The sequence below is a fragment of the Gossypium hirsutum genome, chromosome A11 (genome assembly GCF_007990345.1).
Source record: "Gossypium hirsutum isolate 1008001.06 chromosome A11, Gossypium_hirsutum_v2.1, whole genome shotgun sequence".
In the NCBI taxonomy this organism is placed as follows: Eukaryota; Viridiplantae; Streptophyta; class Magnoliopsida; order Malvales; family Malvaceae; genus Gossypium; species Gossypium hirsutum.
The window spans coordinates 101,518,926-101,542,544 of NC_053434.1; the positions used below are offsets into that span (position 1 = coordinate 101,518,926).

General features: G+C 32.0%; 1 long non-coding RNA gene across 3 annotated transcripts; it reads right to left on the bottom strand.

The window, feature by feature from the left end:
• Positions 1-534: 534 nt before the first annotated feature.
• On the bottom strand, positions 535-8,569 carry LOC107893012 (uncharacterized). 3 transcript variants are annotated; one of them, XR_001682707.2, is made up of 5 exons: positions 8,225-8,568; positions 7,598-7,841; positions 7,158-7,515; positions 6,932-7,059; positions 535-975 (listed from the first exon to the last, which is right to left on the bottom strand). It is a non-coding gene; the product is annotated as an uncharacterized lncRNA (long non-coding RNA). The 3 variants fall into 3 exon arrangements; XR_001682709.2 differs by lacking the exon at positions 535-975 and adding an exon at positions 6,540-6,750 and having other exon boundaries at positions 8,225-8,569; XR_001682703.2 differs by lacking the exon at positions 535-975 and having other exon boundaries at positions 6,540-7,059.
• Between the last annotated feature and the right edge of the window lie 15,050 nt (positions 8,570-23,619).

Consider the following 23,619-nt stretch of genomic DNA (forward strand, 5'->3'; position numbering starts at 1 on the left):
GTGTTCATTGTTGAAGTTAAACCCTTAAGGGGTTTTATGGAAGAGGTGGAGAACTTGTTCGTTGAGAGTTCGCGATGAAGAACTTGTTCATTGAGAATTCGTGTCAAGGTGGAGGTTGTTAGAATTAAGTGACCCGAATCCTTATTTAAATAAAATACAATGGCAAAATAAATTAAAAGAAGAATCCATATAGAATTATACTTCTTTTATTTTATTTTAGAATAAGGTTTTTTAAACCTTATTAAATTCTATCTATTTGATATTGATTAGAATAAGATGTTTCAGTCTTACTAGAATATGGCTTTACAAGCCTATAAATAGACATAGTCTATTCCTCTTGTAAACATTCAAATTCGACATAGTGAATTTTTTTCTCCTCTGCCCGTGGTTTTTTTCCCGAAAGGGTTTCCACATAAAAATCTTTGTGTGTTCTTTATTTTATTTTATTTTTTTCACAATTTTTATTTACATTTTATGTGGGAAACTTCTCGAATAGGATAAAAACCACGTGCAAATAAAACTTCATTAAAACGGCAAATAATCTAAAAGAGTAAAAGATGGAGATAACCCAAAAGCAAACAAACCCTAAACTTCAGAAACAAGATTCTCTAGTTAAAAACACGAAATTCCTTTAAAGCTCTCTCAAAATTCTCTTAATCTTCTCTTAATCTTAATGTGATGATGATATCAATCCTAGGGTGCAAAGACCCTTTTATAGGCTGAAATTCTTGTGAATATATGACTAAAATAACCCTAGAATAATTAAAATTTAATGGGAAAAAATAACTGAGTTTAACTAAGAAAAAAACCTAATTTATGTGGGAACACGTCACCACGTTGCAATGTCCCGAATCGCCTCGTCATGACGTCATCCGTTATCATGATGTTGGGAAACTTCTTGTCGTGACGTCGTCACCTATTGGAGGTATTGTGATTCTGACATCTTCATGTCATGATACGGGTAATGATAAGTGTCTGAAAATGTTTGAAAATGTGAGACACACTCCATAAGGTACAGTACGTTATTCATTGTGATGAAAAAGCACTTTCCACCGCAAAAGTAACGAAAATACTTAGGGCTAATTCTTCATTACCGCTGCGTTTGAAAAGTCTTTTTCAAAAATGCTTTTGAAAATTGAAAAGTGTTGTAGAAAAATACGGTGAACAAAAAATGTGGTTTGTTAATATGTGGTGTTCTTCATTGGTGTCATAAATTGTAGTGAGAAATTAAAATGTTTATTTTAAACATAATCTTGAAAAATAAAAATAAAAAAATTTAAATAACTTTTAAATAATTAAATTATTTGTTAAATTTTAAATTAAATATAAATTACTTGTGAAATTTTAAATTAAAATAATTTACTAATTAAATTTAATAATTTTATATACAATGAATGATCCAATTATTTTTTATTATTGCAAAACTAAATGTAAGTCCGAAATCTATCAATTAATTTTGGTGGTAATATTCTCTTACAATTTTAAATATTTTATACCTAAAGTAAATTTAAAAAGGAAAATATTACAATTAAGGGGGTGTTTTTGTAATTTGATTAACCAAAAGCCAAAAGTAAAATCCAAAACCTCTTTGAAAACACAGCTTGTTCTTCAATGTTTATGCTGTGCAAAAGTGCTTTTGCACTAACACATGGTTAGTTTTTGGAGTCAAAATTGAGGTGAAAAGGTATTTTTTTATCTAAACTCAAAAGTTAAAGATTTAGATGTTTTTAGTTTTTATATTTGGAAGTAAAAATTATTAAAAATATATTTATTTATAATAATTATTTAAAAGTATATAAAAATAGATTAATTTATAATTTACATATTATAATATTAAATTATTTAAATATTATTTATTATTATATTTAAATATTTAAAAAATTATATATAAATTTTACAAATAATTTATATTAATTACTTAATAGGTATTTAAATTTTATATTTAATGTATCATTATATTAAACTATTTAAATATCATATAACTTAATTATTTTTTTAGTTTCTACTATCATGTCTAAAAAATATATTTTAACTTTCAACCGTAATATTTTCTAGCAATGGAGAACAATAAAAACTAACAAACACACTTTTCAAAAATATTTTTTTCTAAAAGAATCTTTTAAAGCACTTTTCAACCACAATAATAATAGAGAACTAGCCTTTAGTATTTTTTTTTAATTTGATTCATAAACTTGAATTTCGATAAAGTATGATGACATGATATATTTTAGAATATCATATTATCACACCTTAATAAATCTAAGTTCTTGAATCGAATGAAAAATAATTACCAAATTCAAATATTATCGTGGAATAAAAATAAAAATCAACTTGAGAAAATTAGCAAATTCAAAACCTAAACGTTACTTTTTATCTTTTTAAGCCTTTTGCCTCAAATGATGGCAGTCAAATATTGCAATGAGTTGTTGCCTCATTTGATGCCAAAATCAGAACGGAGAGACCTTAAATGGAGTACGCATTTTATTATTTCTAATGAAAATTTTCATGTGTTTTAAAAATATTTGATTAAAATTTAAATTAGTTTTTATTTTTTATTATTAGAATATTATTTGAGTTTATATCCAAGAAAAATATGTTTAAAATACTTGAAATTGTTAAATATATGAATTAAATTAGAATTAAATATTATCAGTTGGCATGGATATTATTATCAATGCAAGAGGACGTGGGTTTGAGTGCGTTGAAATGCATTATCCTCCTTTTTTTGGGTTGGAGAGGGACTATGGACAGTTCTAAGCATTGTGTCAAAAAAAAAACAAATATAATCAAAACCTATTTTGAGATTATTCAAAAAAGAGAGAGAGAGTTAAATATATATTTAATAGAAAAACCTTAAAAAGTCAATAGTGCTCTCCTAAGTCTACCAAAGAAACAGCGACTACTGTGGTTGGGAAGAAGGCGAGTGGTGACTTCGGGGGTTTGGAAGATGAGAAGGAATTAGCACTTCTTGAAGAAGAATTGATCCAGCTATCGGTGAAAAGTTCTTTAGTAATTCCATCTGAAAATCAGATGCTGATATGTACAGTTTGGACAAAGAAATATTACAATCCAAACAGTTTGAGAGCACACTTGAGGAGCATATAGAAAACAAGAAAGAAATTTGAGATTCTTATTGTGGGGCAAAACTTGTTCTCAATATCTTTTGAAGACGATGAAGATCTAGAGCAGATTATGGAAAGGCATCCATGGTTTTTTCAAAAATAATTAACAATCTTTGATCGGATAACGAAAGTAATGGAGCGGAACAAAATTAGATTGGTTATCTCTCCATTTTGGATTAAAACTGGGCTGTGTCCTCCTGATATGATAAGAAGGAATTGATGCATGCGGTGGGATCCACGTTTGAGGGTGTAATTCGATTAGAGATAAAATGTGAGTTTTGCCGAATTAGGGTTAATTTAGACATTCAAAAACCTCTGGGAAGAGGTATTTTTATCTCTCCAAACAAACAAGGAAAAACTTGGCTTCCTTTGAAATACGAGAGTCTTCCAACGTTTTGTTTTGGATGTGGCCGGTTAGGACATGGTGTCAAAGAATACACGAAAATACCGCTTGAAGATCGAGATAAGACAGAAAATGAACTACCTTATTCAATAGCACTCAAAGCTAAATCATCCATAATAGGAAAAGAAAGCCTATGGCTCGGATCCTTGAAAAAGAAAACAATGAAACAGTGCCACTACACAGGCGTGGAAGGAAAGAATAGTGAAGAAATTTTCTATACGGACTCTACGAAACAGAAATACTAGACGGCGACGGAGAGATATTCGGAAAGAAATCCTAATGTTTTGGAAACGGAAGACGTGTGGCAAAATAATAGGAATAATTAAGATAATCTAATTCCTCAAAAAATGCCAATAATCGTGAAAGAGAAGTCTAACAAGAATCAAAGTGGCGCGGTAGAAAATCCGATAGAAAATCCTGAGCTAGAGAAATCTACCTAATTACTAGCAGATCAAGAAATAAACCATAATAGAAGCAGTTGGTGCCGCTTAGATAAAAAGGATAAATCTGATACAAGCATGGTTGAGAAGATTTTGGGGAAGCGCAAATTTAATCATGAAAAGCTAGCTGATATTAACTCACATCCCACTATTGAAAGCATGGTAAAAAGAGTAAAGGCCTACAATGGACCCGTGGGGGGTATGAAAATTTTGAATCAGAACAGGCTTCTCCAAAGGATATTTTAGAATTGACACAAACTATATTGGCGGCTGCCAATTGGTAAGCCGACCGAAACCAATGAAGATCCTATGTTGGAATGTCCGGGGACTGGGGAATTCCTGGGCTATTAAGAGGTTTCAACACATGTTGAAACTTTACAAACCCCAATTGGTCTTCTTAATGGAGACAAAACTGGATCACATTCATATAGAACGAGTTAGGAAAAAATGTGGTTTTCAGAATGGGATGGACATTTCAGTTTATATCTTGCACGGAATGGAAACTATTCAGTTCATGTTTGCAGCTACTCAGATTATCACATTGATGTAGATATTAGTGTAGATGATAATTCAAACAAAAGGAGGTTTACTGGGTTTTATGGAAGCCCTAGACAATCAAATAGGCAAGAATCTTGGAATCTTCTTCGAAGGCTACGAAGTACAGGTTCAGAGCTATGGTATGTGTGTAGAGATTTCAATGAAATTATGTATGCCCATGAAAAGAAAGGAGGGGAAACAAAGGACGAAAGACAAATGGAGGAATTTCAGAAGGTCTTGGCTGAGTGTGACTTGATTGATTTGGTTATACGGGATAGAAATTTACATGGGAAAAGGGAAATTTCGAGAACAAAAATATTAGAGAAAGACTCGACAGGGGAGTGGCAAATAATGAGTGGCTAAACTTGTTTATTGATTATCCGGTACAACATCACCCATATTCGTTCTCTGATCATTGCCCAATTTTAATCCAGATGAAGACAAATAGTTCACAAGTTAGAAGAAATCATTTTAAATTCGAGTCTTAGTGGATCCTTGATCCTATTTGCGCTGACGTCATTAAAAAATTATGGGATGAGAAGTCAGGAGATGCATTGGACAAACTGGAATACCTTCGGGTTGGTTCACAGAAATGGGGGAAAAATGTTAAGGGAGAACACGATAGGAAAACGAAGAATCTTCGAGATCGATTGGTTAAGCTTGATGGCATGAATAGGGATGATGATACGTTAGCAGAAATTATCGACGTAAAATTAGAACCAAACTGGGAGATGGAAAAGGAGGAATTATATTGGGAACAAAGGGCCAGAACCAATTGGTTGCGCGATGGTGATAGAAACACGGCTTTTTCTCACAACAAAATATCTCAAAGACATAGGATGAATAAAATCAGGGGATTGAAAGATAGCGATGGTGTTCTTAAAACAAAAGGTGCGAATATGGAAATTATTATTAAAAATTATTTTATGGGGCTCTTTAAATGCAAAGGGGTCGGTAACACAAACCACCTATTTACGGGTGTTAAAAGGTGTATTGATAAAGACATGAATTAATAATTAGTAGCAAATATAAGGAGAAAGACATTGTTGAAGTGCTAAACAGCATTGGGCCGACAAAAGTTTCTAGGCCTGATGGGTTTTCAGCAATTTTTTTCCAGAAATTCTGGCACATTGTAGGGAAGGAGATCAGAGATTTCTACTTGGAGGTCCTAAATAAAGCTAAGTCTTTGAAACCTTTGAATCACACGAAAATTGTGTTAATTCCAAAAACTGTTCATCCAAAAAACTACAGATTTTAGGCCAATTAGCCTTTATTCGGTGTTATACAAAATCATTTCAAAAACCATAGCCAACAAACTTCAAAAAGTACTTGATTTTTGTATCGACTCAGCTCAAAATATGTTCATTTCGGGAAGGCTAATAACTGACAATGTACTCCTAGCCTATGAATTTATACATATTTTGATAAATAAAAGGGTGGGGAAAAAAGGTCTAATGGCTCTCAAGATTGACATGAGTAAGGCATACGATAGGGTGGAATGGGAGTTTTTGAAACAAATGATGCTTAAGATGGATTTTGATATTTTATGGGTTGAGAGGATTATGCACTGTATTAACACCATATCGTATTCGGTTGTTTTAAATGGAGTTCTAGGGATGGTCTTTACCCTAGAGAGAGAGCTACGCCAAGGAGATCCTCTCGTGAAGGACTTTCTACATTACTTAGGCTCGCAACTGAGGAATGAAGACTAAAAGGGGTTAAAGCAAGCAGACGAGGACCTCAGATCTCTCACATTCTATTTGTAGATGACTGCATTCTGTTCGGAGAAGCGACTAAGATTGGAACAACGACGTTTGAACAAGTTCTAAAAAAGTATGAGGAGTGTTCTAGCCAATGCATTAATTATGGAAAATCGACTGTGTTTTTTAATTCAAATAAAAATGGAGACAGTCCGGGATAACATTTCAAATCAGTTGGGAGTTTAAAGGTCCAATAATTCTGAAAATTGTTTGGGTTTGCCAAATATGGTGGGCAGGAAAAAACGCATAGCTTTTCAACACTTAAAAGACGTATAAAGATGAAAATTGATAGCTGGAGTACTCGTTTATTATCACAAGGAGGAAAAAAGGTGTTCATTAAAGCTGTTTTACAAGCAATTCCAACATACACAATGACATGTTTCCTATTACCGCTATCAACATGTGTAGAGATGGAACAAATAATGGCTAATTTCTGGTGGCAAAAGGATCAAGGCAGACGTGGAATCCATTGGTGTCCATGGAATAAACTATACGAATTAAAAGAATGGGGTGGTCTTGGTTATCGCAATCTAGCATAATTTAATTTGGCCCTCCTTACAAAGCAAGGGTGGAGATTAATTGATAATCCTAAGTCCCTTTTAGCAAGAACTTTAAAAGAAAAATATCATCCAAATTCTGATTTCTTAAGTTCAGAATTAGGGAACTTACCATCATATACTTGGAAAAGTATATGGGTTGCAAAAGGACTTCTTCTTTCAGTTCTATGATAAAGGGTGGGCAATGGCTGTAATATCATAATTGAAGAAGATGTCTGAGTTCCAAATATCGATGGCCAGCTGATAAAAAAAACAGTTAATAAGCAAAATGTCACAAAGGTTGAAGATCTTATCGATAATAGCAATAGAATATGGAGATCTAAACTGATTTCAAGTACCTTTTCTAAATTTGTTGCTCAAAAGAGACTGCTAATCCCACTGGCTCATCTTCCCCATAAAGACTTTCTAAGCTGGAGAGGTGAGGCATCGGGTGAGTATACAGTGCATAGCAGATACAAAATTCTTTTAAAGGCAATGCTCACAATAATAATTACAACCCAAGTGAGATTACTAAATGCTACAAAAAACTTTAGAATAGTGACCTTCCTTCAAAAATTATTATTATAGCTTGGAGAGTCACTCCTAACTATTTTCCTACTCTAGTAAACTTAAGAACTATACGATTAACTAATGAAGTCATCTGTCAGAGATGCATGTAAGAGCTAGAAACCAGGGAACATATCTTCCGCGATTGTGCTGTCACAAAGGAAACATGGAAAAAATTAGAGTTTGCCTGGCCGCAGAATACATCCCAATTAGAGTATATGGAATAGTTTACCTGGATCCTGCTAAATAGTACAACAGATGCAGACCGAATCTTTATCTATACTACATGGGCTATCTGGTCCGCCAGGAATCAATGGGTACACGAAGGTCATAAGAAATCTGGAGCAGAAATAGCAAAATTCATTTTGAAATATATACGGACCTAAAAGATATTGAGAGGAATCATCTTGCCTCGAGTCTGGATTTCGAGTCATGGGGACCTCTGAAACAAGGCTTCTTTAAAATATACTTCGATGCTGCTTTTGATAATAGGCAAAACAAGTCATACTCGGGAATAATAGTTAGAAATTTCAATGGAGAAGTTATGGCATCCAAAACAATAGTCCATAACAACATTCCCTCTAGTTTCGCGACTGAAGCCAATGCATGTTTACAGGCAGTTAATGTGGGCAGAGAATTGGGATAAAATCACATTAGTATTAAGGGATATTCCTTGACAGTAATCAAGAAAGTTCAAAACCCAAAGAAAGAAAAATAGTCAATAGGACCATTTATTTTCGATATAAAAGAACGTAAAGCAATTTTTGATGAATGTCAGTTTCAACATGCACGGTGAATATCAAATGAAGCAACACATAATCTGGCGTCTAAAGTGTTAAAAATGGACAGAAATGCAAACCTTGTTCATGAGCACGCTGGACGGGTTATTACTGAAGCAGAAGTTTATCGGGGATGGAGTTGAAACCTTTGGAAAAAGTAGAATTATCAACAACTGAAATGCTGAAGAAGGAAAAGGCGATCTTCCTATTAGGAAACATACATGAATCGGCGAAAAATATTAAGGGAAAAGGGTAGAGTGTGAAAACCAGGCTGAGAACAGAAGGAAACAAAGAGGAAAAAGGAAAGAATGAAAGAGGAATATCAATAGTCCAGGAGCAAAATGCTTTCCTTGGAAATATGGAAACGTCTTCACGAAGAAATGGTAGATGAAATGACAATATGAACAATAGACCTTTTTGGTTGGGCAAAGAAGTGGAGATATTTTTAAGTTTCTAGAGTATTCTGATTTTATTTTGTTTAAGCTTTATTTCTTCGGGCCAATACCTTATCTTTGGGACTTTTATTTTTTTTTTTGTTATTTTTTTTGAGGTTTAAGTCTGTACTTTACTCATGGTTTTTTCTAATAAAGCCCAATTGGATTAATAGTTTCAAAAATAAATATATATTTAATATGACTTTATATTTAGTGAAATCCAGATATATTATTCATGTTAGTTTTATGATAAAATTTTCTTTTATAGATACAATAGGTTTTATTATTACATTAAAAGAAAAATCCAAAATTCTTCTAATTTTTAAAGATATAATCCTATTTGAATTTGCTAATCTAAGTTTTCTTTTGGTACAAGAAGAAATATAAAAACCATAATTAGGTTAGACGAGGTCAAGCTATTCTAGAGCAATCATCATGTAGCGGTTTAAGAACTTCATCAAGCGGTTGCATATATATATACCTCTGTCCTTGAGGATGTCATATGATGCCAAACCATCGGCTACCCGATTACCCTCTCTATATACATGTGTAACCCTAACCATTCAAGATAGTTGGAGTAAATCTTTAATAACTTGTAACACATTTGAGTGATGTTGTTCTACTGAAGATGTTTGAATCAAATGAATAATTGCAGTACTATCTATCTCAAGGACCACCCTTTTTAGCCTAAATTCCAAGTTACTTGCAGTCCTTCAAGAGTACTTATAACAGGCCTTTTTTTTGTGGTTTCCAAAACAGTGGTTTTGGGACCACAATTCTAACGTGTGAGTCCATAAATATTATTTATTTTATATCTATGAAGTTATTTAAGTGTTGTATTAAGGTTTGACCCAATAATTTTGTCATTTGAATAGTTAATTAAGAAAAAAAAAGACTAAATTGTAAAAGTCGTAAAAGTTTATCTTTATTGATTTTTAATTGCTAAAATGATTAATTAAATTGAAAACAAGGCCTTAAATGGAAATTAGACCACCTTGATAGTTAGTGGATGTCATTAAGATAATTAAGCTTAAGAAATTAAATTTTTTATGTTTAAATTAAACATTAACATAAGAAAAGATGATAAATTTATGGAAAGAAAGAGAAAATGCATTTTCCATCTCCTTATCCATTCAAAAACACCATTTTAGCTAGAAGAAGAATCGATCACTAGGGTTTGAGCTTAAAAAGTCTCCAATTGTGAGTTTTTCAAGTCATTTTCTTGTAATTTTTATGTTTTTAGAATCCCGAGAGCTTGATTTAACTAACCCAGGAACTATTTTGTGAAATTATTAAAGTTTTTTATAGTTTTCATTGATGTTTTATTGAAGCTTTTGTGGTTATTTGGTTAGTTTTGAAGCTTAGATATGTTAATGGACTAGTTTGTAAAGTAAAAGTTGTTAGTTTTGAACCAGGGGATTAAAATGCAAAAAGACCAAAATTTGTATGAAAATTCTGAATTTATGTATTTTAATGGATTATTGGAGGATGAAATTGATATTTATTTCAAAATCGAAGCTCAAATGTGAGAATTGTAATAGTTTCGATTTTAGGGACTAAATCGTGATAAATGCAAAAGTTGAGAAATTTTAGTATAGATGAAATTAAATTAGGGTATGGTTTTTATATGTTGTTATATGTTATTTGAATTTTTTAATTAAATGAAATTATGCTTTAGATCAAGAATCTCAACGACCAGAGGACGTATGAGGTAAAGGAAAAAAAATTATCGACTAGTCCTTGATGATTAAACTGTTACCATTTCTTCAAGTAAGTTCATGTAGTATAATTCAAATTGTTTATTCTTATATGTTATAATAGGATTATTAATATTGAATATTGGTGGATTGGAACTGTATTATAACATGAGATAAGTCCCGATGAAATTAGTAAATTCTCGTATATGTAACAACCCAATTTGGGTGAAACTGGAATAGTGGTTTTGGGGCCACAAATCCGAGTCGAAAATAAAGTTTATTTTTATTTTATTATATGGTCCGTAATATGATAAATATGTCATGTGAAAATTTTGATATGAAAATTTTATCGATTAAGTGTTTAATTATGGGAAAGACCAAATCGTATAAAATGAAAAAGTTGAATTCTATTAGCTTAAAGAATCAAATAGCTATGGAATTCAAAACTTAAGGTCTTTTTATATGGCAATTAGGCCATTAAAGAAAGTATGTAGATAATTTGGTGACTTATCCATGGAAATTTAGAAAAAGGGCAATGACTGAATTGGAAAGTGAAATAATTTAATTAATTAAAAGATGATAAAAATAAATATCATCTTATTTTTATCATCTTCTTTCCCAAAAATACATGGAAACCCTAGGATAAAGAGAAGAAACTTTCATGGCCAAATTGGATAAGTTTCATTGTCCCGTTTTTAGTAATTTTGATATTTTTGAAACTGGAATAGCCTAAACAATCTATTTGGGGGATCAATTTGAAAAGTTATAAAAGTATGGAAAATGGGTTATGGATGTACAGGTTGAAAATTAGAAATTTATGGTAGAAAATGAAAGGTTGTTGATAGATAAACAATTTTTACAAAGTGATTTTTTATGGAAACATGATTTAGGGACTAAAATGTAAAGTTGTTAAATTGAAGAAAAATGTTGAATTTTTATGAATACATGTTTTGTAAATTTTGTAATGGGATTTTGGTTAGGCTTAGAATAGGAAGTAAATTGCACAAATTTTATTTTCCGAGCCTAAGGACGAAATGGGAATTTATGGAAAAGTTAGGGGCACAATGGTAATTTTGCCTAGGATGTAAATTGAGTCTAAATGAGAATGAAATGTGAGAAATTGATATAAAATTTACTCGTATAGATCCAGATAGACCAAATTCGGAGTTAGAGTGAAAAAAGAGGAAAATGTCGGATTAGTAAATTTTACGTACACGAACATTGTTGAGGTAAGTTCGTGTACCTAAATTGTGTTTATTTACATGCTTGCATTAATTGTGTTTATGTAAATTGTATAAATGTCATAAATATGTGAAAATGATTTCATATCCGATCAAGTCCGATAAAAAAATGTTTGAATTAAATGATAATGCCCGATAGATGATAAAGGATAAATGATGAGAATGTTACTTATATGATTGAAATGAACGTGGAATATGTTTATTTGAATTATATGAATGTTGTGGATGTATGAAACAATCACATGTCCGATAATGCTTGTGAAAAATGTTCAAATCTTGGTTGAATAAAATGGAAACTCGATGGATATGTGATTTCCCGAAATGAACGAGGTCCTGCACTTGTTGCTTACGGGATTTAGCTTGGATAAGTAATCTTATTGACCTCGTTACAAAAAGGATTTAGCCCGAACGGTTGATCCTGATATAAGTCCTCTCGACCATATGTTATGGATTGGATTTAGTCCGGACGAGTAATCCAGATCAAGCTCCTTCGAGCATATGTCATGAAAAGGATTTAGCCTGGACTGGTAATCCTGTTGTTTATGTATATGTGGCTCAATAGTGTACTCTTTGAAATAGTACCCTATGGGTACCATTGGATATGAATTGATGAATCCTGATTTGTACACCACGAGTGTACTACTTATGTATCCATCGATATTTCAAATAAAATCAATGAGTAAAAGTTCTTGACATGAGAATATATGAATAAGAAATGAGGTATTACACATATCGGCCTGAAATACATGAAAATGACGATACGTAATAATTGATATATGAAAATATGAAATGATGATATTGTACGTGGAATTTATTTGATGAGTATGTACAATTTTGATTATAAACTTGTACACCTTGAGTGTACTAATCGTGACCTTGATATTCCAAGTAATACGGGTAAAGTTCTGATATGTAATGATCTGAACTATAGATGAACTATGATGAAATTATACTTGAGATATAAAGAGATGATTTATGCATGTTAAATAAATACATGTTGTGGAAAGCATATGTGCTTGGAATCTTGATTGTTGTTGAGCCCATATATGTTTTGATGTTATTATGGATTATATGACTAATAAGGGCAATGAGGTTGTGTGTGTAGGGCTTAAGGTCAAATTGATTGAATATGCCTTACATAGTTACCTCAAAATTGAATGGATGGTAAGTTAAGTACCATGTTATATGAACTTACTAAGCATTTTATGCTTACTTAGTTTTATTTCCTTGTTTTACAGTAAATCAGAAGCTCGTTGGATTGGAAGCTTGGCGGAGATCACTCACACTATTCATCGGCCCATGTCGGCACAATATGGTAAATCAATTATGGTTGTAATGGCATGTATAGGATATATTGGCCATTTTGGCATGTAAATGTAAATGATGCTTATAATCTAGCCATTGGAATGAAAATGGCTAGTAATGGTTGTTTTGATATATTTGTAATGTCATACTTCGGTAAATACATATGTGTTAAGTATTCGACCAAATTATGTCTAAAATATGAACTAAACTAAGGTAAGATTATGAACATGTATGCATGAAATGATATGCCATGATGAATTGTGGAGTTTACTTGAATTCAATGCTTAGGCTGGTTTGTATTTGGATGTGAGTTTTAGTGTAGGATTTGGGTGAGAAATGTAACACCCTGAAAATTTCTACAGTAAGATATTATCCTTAATATAGTAAAATAAGGAAATAAAGTGACAAGAAGAGGAAAATTGAGTTATGTCACTGGGAAATATATTATGACATATTGATTCAAGAAAGGACTAAATTATAAAAGTGAGAAAAGTTTTGTGGCCCAAGAGTAAATACTCAAAATTTGAGGGATTAAAATGTAAATATAAAAAAGTTGAAATACTAATAGTGAACATATTTTAAGGGTGGAATGATCTAGAAACCAAGAAAAATTGATGAATTAAGACCAAATCGAATAGGTGAAGAATTATGAGGGACTAAATTGTAATTTTACCAAATTAAGTGATGACTCAAGAATGAAATTTTAAAAGATCACAAAGGGCAAAATGGTCAATTGGAACAGAGAGAAATCTAGAAAGTAATGACGATGTTGGTGATATTTTATAATTATTTAACTAGATAATTATTGTTTATTAAATATTTTAATAAGATATTTTATTATTTTATTATTTTATTTAGTATATATATATGTTTGTGTGTGTGTGGAAAACACACACACACACACACACACACTCCATCATTATCCATGCATCCCACGTTAGAAAGAAGAGAAGAGAAGAAAGAAACTTTTAATTCTTTACAATTGAGTCCTTCCACCAAAAATTCACCATTTTCACCTAGAAATGAAAAGAATATTCATGATTACCAAGAGAGAAAAATAATAAGAAGACTATGAGAAGCTAGAATATCAAGTTAGATTCAAGCAATAGAAGTTGGAGGAGAGAGAAAATCAAGTTAAAAGATTGGAAACAATAAGACAAGGTAAGAACATCAAGATTTCCATGTATTTTTAAGTTTGATATTATTGAAAAAGCATGGAAATGAATCTAAAGTAGAGTTTTCTTATATATAATTCTATGTTCTTGATATATTAGTGAAGAGAAATAAGAGAAAGTGGTGGGAAATATTGTAGAGAAAGGAAATAAGGGTGTTATAAACTTAATAATTAACATTTTGCTCTAAAACAATTTTAGGCAGCAGCAGTAGTCTAACTTTCAAAAACCACCAAAATTTTAGAAATAGAATTAGAGAATGAATAAAATATTAAATTAAAACTTATTAAGTCTAGTTTCTTATAGAAAAACCGTGCAAGCAATGGAATTGTGAATCATGAGATATAATAAATTTTGTGAGACAAGTTCAGAATGATTTCGGGTTCCCCTGTTCTGACTTTGGAAAGTCATCAAAACTTGAAGAAAAATAATTAGGTTCTTAAAGTTATATGCTTAAATTACTGAATGAGTCTATTTTCAATAGAAACAAACGAAAACATCATCCGAATCCTGTACAATGAGATAATTAATTTTTAGTAAAGAAGGGTCGTGTAACTCCCCAATTTTTGGGATTTTCTGGATTTCTGTAATTTTCAATGAATTTTAGAAATACTGTGTTTCGACTGTCTAGAGTGGGTCTGAGTATGTTGGTGGACCTTTAAAAGGCCCAAGAGTAAATTTAATTCGAGGCAATTCCTGAATTTAAATTTTGGATAGAGAGGGTTTTGGCGATATGGGCTTTTAAAATTGAGGTGGTAAAATAGGATACAAAAAGATCTGTGGTAAAGTGGCATGTGGAGCCACCTAGGTGTTTGGGGAGTGACGTGTGGATGATTAGGGGGAGCCAGAGTTTAAGTCACAAGGTAAGCGTGTTGTTACTTTTATTTTTGTGTGCATATGCCGGGCATGTGATAGAGCTTAAGTGGAAATTCGGCTAGGGTTTTAGGAAGGTTGGGCCGTGGGTTTGAATGGCCATTAGGGCAAGCTTTATTTTCTTTTTGTTTTGCCGAATTAGGGTTAGCCACCTAAAGCCTTCACTTTCATTCTATTCTCTACTATGTGTCGCAAAAAGCCAAAAAACGCAAAGTTAGATCTCCTGAGTGCCGAATTCTTCCTTCTCTTCTCCTCTCTTCTTCTATTTTCTTTTTTTCTTCTTTTCTTCTCTGGCTAAAACATTCCTACCATTCTACTCATCTCCTCTTTCATTCCCATTCTTTTCTAAACCTCTATAGCCGATTGCCATAAAAGCCGAAATCCCGAAAGTTATTTCTTGTGCCGATTTCTTCTAGTCAAAATCCTCCTATTTTTTTCATCTCTTTTGGCCGATTTTCACATCCTCTAAACCTCAACCCCTATCGGCAATACCACTACAAAAACCACCATACCAAATCATCTTCCTCTTCACAGTTCCAAAAGCTGAAAACACTATAGTTTTTAGGGACGTATAGCCAAATCTTTGGATCTCTAAGATTCGATTTCTGCTAGTGTTTAAGGGCTGGATCTGCATCAGATCTGAGTAGAAACTGCAGTGGAATCGTTTTGGTTGAAAGAACCTGAGGTAGGTACTCAAATCTATTCTTTATTTCGGGTTTTAGAAAAACTGAAATCCCTAAAAGCATAGAGAGGCTATCGATTGGAGCTTAAGGCTCTAAGGGTTGTAACAATTGATTTGTTTTGGTGTTTGTGTGATCCAGAGGCTATTGATCAAAGGCTTGGACAAGTGGAACGACTAGATCTAGATCTAGTCTTTAGTTTTGGCAAAGGTAGGATCTCAAAGGCCATAGGTATTGATGGCCGATTATGGTAAGTAAGTTTATGATGGTTGCCATCGTATTTTGGATCTGATATGTCTAGTGACGATTGTAGGATATCGTGGGAGATTTCGGTAGCAGTTGACGCAAATCAGGTGTGTAAATGACACCCACTCATAGACTAGATCGGTAAAAGCTGAAAAGCCGAAATGCCAAAAAGCCGACATTTTGTGAACTTGCGAGCGTGCGAGTGCTCGTGAGATGGTTTGGTTGTTAATTTTGGTAGTCACAAGTGGTATGATTGCAGAGTGCGCAATTTCGTGCACTTCGGTATATTTGGGCTTAATGGGCCGAAATCGGGTTATAGGCCAACTAGCCCAATTCGGTAAAAACACTCGATAAGTGTTTCTGTTAATGTGTTAATGGCTATAATATGAGTATAAACCCTAAAATAGTTAAATTTACTAAAATACCCCTAAGTATGAAAATTATTATTATACCCTTAGGTGCAAAATTACCATTATACCCTCAGGGTTAATTTTGACTGAAATGCATGATATTCTGATTCTGTTTGTTGTATGCAATGACATGTATATCTGTTGCATGGAATATGGGTTATATTGATGGAGGAAGCGTTCTGGTGGCTCTGCCACAAATATCTGATCTAGTGGCTCTGCCACAAATATCTGTTCCTGGTGGCTCTGCCACAATATCTGTATCTAGTGACTCTGTCACAATATCTATTCTGGCAGCCATGCTACAAATTTTGTGACGTGTAGCGGATGGGTGGGTCGAGTAGTCTCCCCACATGGTGTAAGGTTGGCACGGGGGTCTATACGGATGGATATGGGTTGGGTTTTCTGCATACAAGATATATATGTTCTGTTTCTATTATGGGCCTATGGGCTTCATTCTGAATTCTGTATAGGGCTAAGGCCCAACTTAATCTATTTATGTGGTTTGAACTGATCTGGACTATGGTTGGGTTATTTTACACACTGATTTTTCCAAACTCACCCCTTAATTTTATCCGCGTAGGTAACCCCCAACCATAATGGACTTGGAGCTGAGAGGGATTCGGAGTGGCCACATGTTTTGCAAGCTCAATTTTCTTCTTATGACTGGATTAGTTTCATTTACTTTAATTGCTTTGGGTTTTAAGTTGTAATAAGGCCGCTTTAATTATTTTTAATTGCTTTAGTATGATTATTAGCTTAGGCATGATATGGATTTAAATGTTTGAAATTGAATAGCTCTAGGGTGCGTTTTTAAAAGAGATTACCTGATTTCAAAATATCGTGAAACAAGACAAAGCTTCTGAAATGAAAACGTTTCAAAAATTAATAAGTGTTTTCAAAGGCTTAAAATAAAATGGTTTTTCCTGAACAATCATTCAGTTAAAGTGTGGCAATGGTTGTGTGCATGTCTAGGAGTGGATCCGTGGAGAGCTTGGTACTTAAGCAGTCTAATAGACTCACCTCCTCTTTTTCTGGCATCCTACCTGGTGCACAGCTTCCATTCACTTTAATCTATAACGAAAATACCCTTAAATCACTAAGAAAGATTTTAGATAAGACATGAACTATACAGTAACGCTTCAGTGTGACACACCGGATTCGGCCTTAACGTTTGGGCCGAGTTTGAGGTGTTACAGGTCGGAACTGTCAAACAATAGAATAAGGGTGACTTTAAAGAATAAACTGTACTTATTGAATAAACCAAAAATTATGAAAATCTTATGGTAAGAAGATAGTAAGTCTAGTTTCATAGAAAATTATCATATATTAATTTTGAGTTCTGTAACTCAAAATATAAATAATTTAGTGACTATGACGCAAATGGACAGTTTTGAATATACATATAAGTAAATAGTGAAATTATTGATAATGTTACTTGTAGCATGTTATATAAATTAAGGATGTGGAATGAAAAGGAGAAGGAGGAAAATATGTATGAATATTCAGCTAGCATGACTAATTTGCATGTTTTAGGCTCAGGGACTAAATTAAATAAAAGTAAAACTTTATGGGTAGTTTTGTAAAAATGTCAAAAATGACCAATTTGCATGAAATGGATTATTTTATTATTTAAAATTGAAAAATTGAATGAAATTATTAATTTAGTTCAAGATCGGAGAAAAACATGTTTGAAGGATTAAATTGAAAAGTGTTGAAATTATGGAAAATTCTGATATTTTATAAAATTCATGGGTTGTTATCAATTTGTATGAGAATAACGGCTGAAAATAAGGATTAAATTGTAAGAATTTTATTTTTTTAGCCTAAGAATGAAATCATCATTAATTAAAAGTTTAGGGGTAAAATGGTAATTTTGTTTAGAGCATTAATTGAATGTATTAGAACATGAAATAAATGAAAATGATGATCAAATTTATTTATAAGGATCCGAATGACTTGAATACGAGACTTGAACGTGGAAAAGAAAAGTTATCGGATTAATGAAATTATAAACATGAATAAGCAACGAGGTAAGTTAGTGTAACTTGAATTGTATTTTTAAATGCATGAAGTATCGATATAATGAATTACTTGATTTATGTTTATGAAGAAATGACAAGAGAATGATATTTATCATGACATGTAAATATGTGATTATCTTTGATACGTTGATATAGGGAAATTAAGTATATTGAGACAAGTAATAAATTCAAGTAAAACATGTCGAGAAAAATAAGTACATTTAAGGGATAATATGTTTGATTTTAATTGGTTCTAAATATGAACGTTAGATGAAATAAAATATTTGATAAACAAATCGGTAACGCTGGTAATGCTCCGTAACTCTATTCCGGTGATGGATTCGGGTTAGGGGCGTTACAAGAAATGAAGCTAGAAATGACTTTATTTTGTCCACACAGGCAGATACACAGTCGTGTGTTTAGACCATGTGTGACACACGGCCGAGTACATGGGAGTGTGGTTAGGCCGTGTGTCCCCTACACCCTAATTTTAAGAAACATAATGCTTAGAATTGAGCACACGAGCGTGTGTCTCAGCCATGTGTACTACACAGCCTAGAACACAGACGTGTGTTTTGGCCGTGTGAAACCTGTACCTAACTTCGAATTGAATTAATTGACCACACGACCTAGCACACGAACGTGTGGCATGGCCGTGTGCACAAGTCATATAGTTACACGGGGTCGAACAAGGCCTGTAGCACGGGCATTTCCCTTAGGCCACACGGGCGTGTGGGCCCTGCACCTTGGAAAATATTTGAAATTTCGCTAAAAATTCTTAGAGGTTCCGATTAAGTCCCAACTCGATTCTAATGCTCGTACTGGACCTCGAGGGTCCATTTAAGAGACGTTATGAATAATCTCGAAAAAAGAACAATGATTGATATGATTTATTTGTAAAATGTTCTAAAAGTTTCGGTAATGCTCCGAAACCCTGTTTCGACGACAGATACAGGTTAAGGGTGTTACAGTATGCAAGCTAGTGAGTTCGCCCAGGTTCCGAGCTCTTGAATATATAGCGAACTCGAGAATACATGAATAGGTTCCGAGCTTCTGCATATGTTGCGGACTCGAGAATACAGGAATATTAAGCCTTGACCAGGCTAATTATCATGTATGTTTAACCTTAATAGGTAACCAGACACTATTATTTCCAACTATATACTGAGATCTTTTGCAAGGTTTCATCAGGTAAATTTGTGATTTAAGCATGAGGGATATGCCATTTGAGATTGGCCATGTGACTAGTTGTGTTTTTCTCTTAATATCTAAATTGGCTTAATTGGAAATGAAGATGATTATGGTTATTCATGTGATTGAACTTAAATCTTTATATATTACTGTTATGGTTTGAATCTTTGTAGGTATATTGTATTTATAGTGATTTATATGTGAATAGAAATTGAGGTAAGTGAATGTTTATAATGTATAATCTTACTCCTGTTATAACTTTCTTGAAGATTTTGGATGTTCGAAACATGTTGATCGGTTCAGCGAGAAGCTCACACCTACCGTCACTTGATTCGATAGACTTTTGAAGTTTGAAAGTTGGTTACTTGTGGCTTGTATATAGGATGTTTACTATGCAAGTTAATGATCATGCTTTGGTATTTTGGTTGTGAATAAGATTATAAATAACCTAGATGTATTAAGTGCTTGGTAGCTACGTGATACTTAGTAAGTTGATGATGTTATCCAAGATTTGAATGACATTATGTGTATGTTTAGGTATTAGCATGACTTGATAATGAATGTTGGTAATTGTTCATGTTTGGAATGATTGGCTTGAATGGTATAAAATATTTAAAGGCATGATTGAATGAATTATGCTTAAATTGTGAAAATAGGTACTCATGTTTTAGGTCACTTACTGAGCTTTGCTTGTTGATATCTTAGTTAAGGAAATGATGAATGTATGAGTATGTTTGGACATGAAAATCTTGGCATGAATGGTTGTTATTTCATATTTTAATTGTGATGCCAATTGTGGCATATTGCTTAGGCACTTAGGTTGAGTGAATTAAGTTGAATTTGGTATGTTTTGGTGTCTTGTAACATGTTGTTCAAGGGTCTAATGCATTGGCTTATGACTTAAGGGATCTTGGTCAAATTTGGCTTGTTGTTGAAGGTATATTAGGCACACACAGCCTGTGACACGATTTGCCACACGGTTGTGTGCCATACATGGTTGCAGGACACGACCGTGTGTTTTGTTCAATTTAGGTGCAGGATGGTTCTCATGGCCACAGTTTGTTACACAACTTAGAGACGTGGCCATATGATCCTTTATTGTAACGACCCAAAATCCGTAGGCACCGGAAAAGTATGTTATTGGGCCTCCGTCTTAGTGAAAGAAGTTCGAAAATAATTATTAAAAATATTTATGAGTCTAGTGGTGTGTCTAATTATGTTTTAATTAAGTAAATTTAGCTTAATTTAGAGTAATTAGCGAAAAGAATTAAATTGAATAAGAGGTAAAAGTTTAATTCTAAAGCAATAAAAAGTAAAAAGGGCCAAAATGAAAATATACCATTAAGTAATGGTTGAGGCGGAATAAACGTATTAAAAATCTAAGATTTTATTTAGATTATATATATTATATTATATTATATTATATTATATTATATAATTGATTATTATAATTATTAATTGTTATGGTTTTATATTATTACTAATACTATTATTAAATGAATTAAATTGTAGAGAATTGTATGGTAATAAAAATATTGGTATATTTGTAATAAATAGATACATGTGTACTTGTTATAAAATAATTTGTTTACTTAATATTAAAATTATAGATAATTAGATTGAATTATATTATTGATAATTAAATAATTATATCATAAGATTTTTTTATGATAAATAAATTGAAATTATGATAAGTGGATGGTGATAATAAAATACAAATGTAAAATATATATATTTGTACATTTGTAATATTTATATTTGTTATTAAATAAATATTTAATAATAATTATTATTTAATTGATATTATATTATTAGATTAATGAATAAATTAATAATTTGACAAATGTATGATGATAGTAAAGTATAAGTGTAATATATCATATACATACAATTGTAAAATATATATTTATTTACTTATTATTTAAGAAATAATTATTATTATTATTAAGTTAATATAATAATATAATAAACTAAAGTAAAAATAAAAGATAAAACAAACATAAAAAGAAACAGAACCATTCGAAAAACAGAGAAGGGAAAGAAGAAAATAAAGAAAAAGGGGAAATAGGGAATTTGAAGCTTGGAGTTTAATTGGTAAGCTTAATTAAGTCCTTTTCTTTTAATTTTGATGTTTTAGAAGCTTTAGATTAAAGTTTTGTTGAATTTAAGTTGAAATTTTGAAAGTTAATAGATTTTTGACTAGGGTTTATGTTGAACAAATGATGGAATTGGGGGTTTATTTGATAGAAATTTTGATTGGAATTGAATAAAGGATTGAATTGTAAACTAAGTTATAAGTTTTGCGTTTTAGGGATTAAATTGAAATAAATTCGAAATTATGAAAATATGATAAAAATTAAATAGTTAGATGTGAGTTTGGCAAGAAATTGAGTAGCAAAAAGGTATGAATTGAGAAAGAAAAATATATAGGTTTAGTTGGGATTAAATTGGAATTAAAGTAAAATTTAGATAAAAATTTCAGCATTTAAATTGTGTTATGCTAATAATTGTGAAATTATTTTAATTGTTCGTAGCTAATATCGAGCCTGAAGCATCGACCCAAAAAGGAAAAGGAAAGATCGTTGAGGATTAAATCTGAAGAGAATTCTGGTTTGTATCACTATAACTCAAGCTTTATAATTAATATGTGTTTAATTTAATATGAATGTGTGGAAAGTATTTTAAGGTAAGTATTTAATGAACTGATAAAATTTGTGATTGGGTATTAAAATTGAGATTGATACTGAACTGAATTATGGGATATTGAATATTGTTTTGAATACCGAATTGAACTGTGAAATTACTGAATAATGTTACGTATATTGCATTGAACTGTAAAATTTCTAATGAAGTGAATTACTGTATTACTGTGAAAATTGATCAAATAATAAATTATAATTAATATTGAATTGAAATGGAAATTATATTGAAAAATGATTTAAATACCCTATTAACTAGTCGGGCTAGTCGGATATAGTTGGCATGCCATAGGATATGGAAGAGTACGGGTTTTTGCTGGCTTACTGATCAGGCACTTATGTGTCGACTACTGTTACTGTTACCGTTACTGTTACCGATTCGACACTTTGTGTGTAGAATACTGTTACCGTTACTGTTACAGATTCAGCACTTTGTGTGTTGAATACTATTAATGTTACTGCTACTGCTACCATTATTGATTACTAATTAGGTACTGTGTACCGTTAAGGCACATTGTGTCATACTGGTGTGTTGGTTGGAATCCGTGTATCCGCCGAGTCCGAGTCAAGTTAATAGGGACAAATGAAATAAATCTACTGATAAAACTAAATTTGAATGATATGCATATGTGAAAGTTGAGAATTGAAATAAAGAAATAAGAATGATATATATATAATCGAATGATAACATAAAAAGATTAAATTTTTCATTAAGTGATGATAATTGTAATGTAAAAGTATGTGTGTGATTTAATGTATTTAATTATAAACTGAATTATAGTGATACCACTGAGTATATGCATACTCAGCGTACGGTTGTTTCCGTGCGCAGGTTGTAGAAGTCAAGTACTGAACCAGCATCCAAAGCCAGACCCGACTTCAGCAAACTTTTTGGTGATGTATATTTTCTTTTGGTAATGTGGCATGTACATAGGATGTGTATAAAGTTTATTATGTTTTGAATATAAATGGTTTAAAATATTAGTATTACAAGTCTAAGAATTATAATGAAAAAGTTTATCCATTTTAATTTAATTAGTACAATGATAAATTTAAATTGATATTATATTGATTAAATTGATTAGAGGTACTTAGAATAGAAAATGAATGTGTGAAATAATTTGGTTGAATTGGTTATGCTTGAAATGGATATGGTTTTAATTGCAAGGGGATTTATGTAAAGATCAGCAGAAATGCTGTTGAAATTTATTAAAAAAAAATTGGAGTACTTAAAAGAGTCTCGTTTTACTTAAATGTATGTTTTAGACTTGAGAGTTCAATATAGGGATTTAGTAATTAAATTATGCTATGAATGTTATTTTATTTGTGAATTATTCATAAGTTGTCTGATATGTCCGGTAATGCCTCGTAACTCTGTTCCGGCAACGGTTCGAGGTTACGGGGTGTTACATTTATCATACAACACTAAATTGTTACATGGTTTGAGGACACGAGTGTGTGACCTTGCACCACATGGCCTCGTGCTATCACACGGCCGTGTGACCC